Below are 5,454 nucleotides of genomic sequence, written 5' to 3' on the forward strand. Positions count from 1 at the left end.
ATCGACACTCGGTGCAACTCCAGCAGCCGCAGCTCCCGCCGGCCCGGCCAGCCAGGTACGCACCCCTGGTCGGCGCTTGGAGCGTTTGCACTTTGTCGTTTTTTTCTCCAAGACTCCTATCTGCCAACTGCTGTGGACTTCAGCGGTGGCTGCCGCGGGCTATGCGCGGCCTCCTGGGGGTCCCGCCTGCCCGCGCAGGCAGCTAGGACGGGGTTATCAGCAAAGCCTGTGAGGCGCTCTCATGGGGAGGGGGGGCTCCGCAGCCCCCCAAGGTGGCTTCGTACACCTCTTGAACGTTGCGGCCCGGCCGCTCGGAGAGAGCGGTGTCTACCCGGGCAGACAGCCTGTCGGCCCCGCGGCCTGGGCAGGCGGAGCAGGTACTCTTGCGCTCGGGGGCTCTGCTCGGCCCGGAGAGTTGTGTGCGGGGCGCCGTCGCCTCGCTGGAACCAGGGGCGTCGTGACGTTCGCGCGCGCCTAGCCGCCGCCAGAACAGGCCAGAAAGGTTGAGCTGCATACGGATCTAAGCCGTTGCCCAAACTAACTCTGGCCCGTGTGACACAGCCGCGCGCGCGCTTTCCTACGACACTCGACCGCCGGGCTCCCTCGGCCTGGGAGGCACTCTCGGGGCGGGGGGCACCGCAGCCCCCCAAGGTGGCTTCGTACACCTCTTGAACGTGGCGCCCGGCCGCTCGGAGAGCGGGGTCTACCCGGGCAGACAGCCTGTTGGCCCCGCGGCCTGGACAGGCGGAGCGGGGACACTTGCGCTCGGGGGCTCTGCTCCAAGGAGCGAGAGCGGCCACTCTGCTCGGCCCGGAGAGTGGGGTGCGGGGCGCCGTCGCATCGCTGGAGCCAGGGGCGTCGTGCCGTGCGCGCACGCCTAGCCGCCGCCAGAACAGGCCGGAAAGGTTGAGCTGCATACGGATCTAAGCCGTTGCCCAAACTAACTCTGGCCCGTGTGACCGACACAGCCGCGCACGCGCTTTCCTACGACACTCGACCGCCGGGCTCCCTCGGCCTGGGAGGCACTCTCGGGGCGGGGGGCACCGCAGCCCCCCCAAGGTGGCTTCCGTACACCTCTTGAACGTTGGGGCCCGGCCGCTCGGAGAGCGGGGTCTACCCGGGCAGACAGCCTGTCGGCCCCGCGGCCTGGACAGGCGGAGCGGGGACTCTTGCGCTCGGGGGCTCTGCTCCAAGGAGCGAGAGCGGCCGCTCTGCACGGCCCGGAGAGCGGGGTGCGGGGCGCCGTCGCCTCGCTGGAACCAGGGGCGTCGTGACGTTCGCGCGCGCCTAGCCGCCGCCAGAACAGGCCGGAAAGGTTGAGCTGCATACGGATCTAAGCCGTTGCCCAAACTAACTCTGGCCCGTGTGACCGACACAGCCGCGCACGCGCTTTCCTACGACACTCGACCGCCAGGCTCCCCTCGGCCTGGGAGGCACTCTCGGGGCGGGGGGCACCGCAGCCCCCCAAGGTGGCTTCGTACACCTCTTGAACGTGGCGCCCGGCCGCTCGGAGAGCGGGGTCTACCCGGGCAGACAGCCTGTCGGCCCCGCGGCCTGGACAGGCGGAGCGGGGACACTTGCACTCGGGGGCTCTGCTCCAAGGAGCGAGAGCGGCCACTCTGCTCGGCCCGGAGAGTGGGGTGCGGGGCGCCGTCGCATCGCTGGAGCCAGGGGCGTCGTGCCGTGCGCGCACGCCTAGCCGCCGCCAGAACAGGCCGGAAAGGATGAGCTTCATACGGATCTAAGCCGTTGCCCAAACTACCTCTGGCCCCTGTGACCGACACAGCCGTGGCACGCGCTTTCCTACGACACTCGACCGCCGGGCTCCCTCGGCCTGGGAGGCACTCTCGGGGAGGGGGGCACCGCAGCCCCCCCAAGGTGGCTTCCGTACACCTCTTGAACGTTGGGGCCCGGCCGCTCGGAGAGCGGGGTCTACCCGGGCAGACAGCCCGTCGGCCCCGCGGCCTGGACAGGCGGAGCGGGGGCAAGCCAAGGCTACCGGCGGGCGGGATCGACCGGGTAGCCGCCGTGGGGAACACAACTTGGACGTCTCGCGCCGTCGCGGACCACCGTCCTCCGTCTCTCTCTCCCTCTCTCGGAAGGGAGGCCGCCCGAGGCGCACGGGCCTCGGACGGCCAGGGGTGGAAGGGCTCCACCCCAAGGTGGCTTCCGTACACCTCTTGAACGTTGGGGCCCGGCCGCTCGGTGAGAGCGGGGTCTACCCGGGCAGACAGCCCGTCGGCCCCGCGGCCTGGACAGGCGGAGCGGGGACAAGCCAAGGCTACCGGCGGGCGGGATCGACCGGGTAGCCGCCGTGGGGAACACAACTTGGACGTCTCGCGCCGTCGCGGACCACCGTCCTCCGTCTCTCTCTCCCTCTCTCGGAAGGGAGGCCGCCCGAGGCGCACGGGCCTCGGACGGCCAGGGGTGGAAGGGCTCCACCCCAAGGTGGCTTCCGTACACCTCTTGAACGTTGGGGCCCGGCCGCTCGGTGAGAGCGGGGTCTACCCGGGCAAACAGCCCGTCGGCCACGCGGCCTGGACAGGCGGAGCGGGGGCAAGCCAAGGCTACCGGCGGGCGGGATCGACCGGGTAGCCGCCGTGGGGAACACAACTTGGACGTCTCGCGCCGTCGCGGACCACCGTCCTCCGTCTCTCTCTCCCTCTCTCGGAAGGGAGGCCGCCCGAGGCGCACGGGCCTCGGACGGCCAGGGGTGGAAGGGCTCCACCCCAAGGTGGCTTCCGTACACCTCTTGAACGTTGGGGCCCGGCCGCTCGGTGAGAGCAGGGTCTACCCGGGCAAACAGCCTGTCGGCCACGCGGCCTGGACAGGCGGAGTGGGGGCAAGCCAAGGCTACCGGCGGGCGGGATCGACCGGGTAGCCGCCGTGGGGAACACAACTTGGACGTCTCGCGCCGTCGCGGACCACCGTCCTCCGTCTCTCTCTCCCTCTCTCGGAAGGGAGGCCGCCCGAGGCGCACGGGCCTCGGACGGCCAGGGGTGGAAGGGCTCCACCCCAAGGTGGCTTCCGTACACCTCTTGAACGTTGGGGCCCGGCCGCTCGGTGAGAGCAGGGTCTACCCGGGCAGACAGCCCGTCGGCCCCGCGGCCTGGACAGGCGGAGCGGGGACAAGCCAAGGCTACCGGCGGGCGGGATCGACCGGGTAGCCGCCGTGGGGAACACAACTTGGACGTCTCGCGCCGTCGCGGACCACCGTCCTCCGTCTCTCTCTCCCTCTCTCGGAAGGGAGGCCGCCCGAGGCGCACGGGCCTCGGACGGCCAGGGGTGGAAGGGCTCCACCCCAAGGTGGCTTCCGTACACCTCTTGAACGTTGGGGCCCGGCCGCTCGGTGAGAGCGGGGTCTACCCGGGCAAACAGCCCGTCGGCCACGCGGCCTGGACAGGCGGAGCGGGGGCAAGCCAAGGCTACCGGCGGGCGGGATCGACCGGGTAGCCGCCGTGGGGAACACAACTTGGACGTCTCGCGCCGTCGCGGACCACCGTCCTCCGTCTCTCTCTCCCTCTCTCGGAAGGGAGGCCGCCCGAGGCGCACGGGCCTCGGACGGCCAGGGGTGGAAGGGCTCCACCCCAAGGTGGCTTCCGTACACCTCTTGAACGTTGGGGCCCGGCCGCTCGGTGAGAGCAGGGTCTACCCGGGCAAACAGCCTGTCGGCCACGCGGCCTGGACAGGCGGAGTGGGGGCAAGCCAAGGCTACCGGCGGGCGGGATCGACCGGGTAGCCGCCGTGGGGAACACAACTTGGACGTCTCGCGCCGTCGCGGACCACCGTCCTCCGTCTCTCTCTCCCTCTCTCGGAAGGGAGGCCGCCCGAGGCGCACGGGCCTCGGACGGCCAGGGGTGGAAGGGATCCACCCCCCGCGGGAAGGGGACGCGCGGCGGCACCCGGACGCGGGAGCGTTGACCCGGGGGTCTTTACTCCGCCGAGGCGTAGCCCGGAGAAGGAGCGAGACCGGCCGGCGGGGGTGGAACACCCCCTCATGCCTCGCTCCTTCTGGGGATAAAGCGCGTCGTCCGCAGGCCGCCGTCCCCTATCCCCGCCCTGGACCGCCCGCATCGGCCGGAGCCCGAGGGGACAGGCGGGGGTCCTTCGCTTTCGGGAAAACCGTCACCAAACGTGGGGCCCGTGGCCCCGCTCTCGGCCGCCCTGAGGCGGGAGAGCCCGGATCGTTCTCTCTCTCGGCGTCGGCCCCACCGACGCCGTCGCACGGTGGCCTGGGAAAGGGCTGCACCCCCTGCGCCACGCTTCTCCCCCGGAGTACTCCCCCCGCAGGGGGCTCCGCGGGGTGTCCCGACGCGCAGAGTCGCTCGCCTTCTTCCGCGGGGGACGGGAGGGACGCCCACGCGCGTCCCTTCCCCATCCTCGAGAGCCGTACGCGCCGAGGGTGAACCCGCTCGCCGGGGCGCCGGGGAGCAGGGCCCTTGTGGTCCTTCCCCGGACATGGGCGCGGCGAGGGTCCCCCGGCCGCGACGGCTCTCCCGTTGACCCACTCTCTCGCCTTGGGTGGTGGTGATGGAGGCGGCTGCCTACGCCTCAGCCCGGCATCTCGGAGGGGGGTCGCCCGGGCAGCCAGCCAGCCAGCCTGTTGGCCCCGCGGCCTGCACAGGCGGAGTGGGGACACTTGCGCTCTATGACTCTGCTCCCAGGGAGGTGGCAGAGGGGCGGCCGCGGTGCTTTGACTTTGAGCGGTCCCCACTCCAGCACTCTGAGAAATAGTCACTTTGTCAAAGACCGCACACCGCTCGTTCCCTTATATGCAAAAAAGGTGTTCGTCCTGACGTTTTGCGAGCCCTTATTTTACCGTCGTCGGCGCTATCAGGGGAAACAGGCCCGCTCCTTCCGCCTTCATGGAACCGTAGCTCGGCCCCGAGGGCCCAGGATTACCCTCATACCGGTTCTCACGACATGCGTCGACACTCGGCTCGGCCCCGGCAGCCGCAGCTCCCGCCGGCCCGGCCAGCCGGGTCCGCACCCCTGGCCGGCGCCTGGAGCGTCTGGACTTTGTCGTTTTCTCTCCAAGACTCGTCTCTGCCAACTGCCGTGGACTTCGGCGGGGGCTGCCGCGGGCTGTGCCCGGCCTCTTGGGGGTCCCGCCTGCCCGCGCAGGCAGCTAGGACAGGGTTATCAGCGCTCTCAGGGGGGCCTCCGCAGACCCCCCACAGGTGGCTTCGTACACCTCTTGAACGTGGCGCCCGGCCGCTCGGTGAGAGCGGGGTCTTCCCAGGCAAGCCGCCTGTGGGCCCCGCGGCCTGGACAGGCGGAGCGGAGACAAGCCCAGGCTACCGGTAGGATCGACCGGCTGGCAGTCGTGGTGGAGCAACGGGGACGCCTCGCGCCGCCGCGGGCCGCCGTCCTCCGTCTCTCTCCCACTCTCGGAGGCAGGCCGCCCGAGGCCAACGGGCCTCGGACGGCGTGGGGTGGAAGGGCTCCACCCCA

The sequence above is a fragment of the Eleutherodactylus coqui genome, unplaced genomic scaffold, assembly GCF_035609145.1.
Source record: "Eleutherodactylus coqui strain aEleCoq1 unplaced genomic scaffold, aEleCoq1.hap1 HAP1_SCAFFOLD_276, whole genome shotgun sequence".
Classification (NCBI taxonomy): Eukaryota; Metazoa; Chordata; class Amphibia; order Anura; family Eleutherodactylidae; genus Eleutherodactylus; species Eleutherodactylus coqui.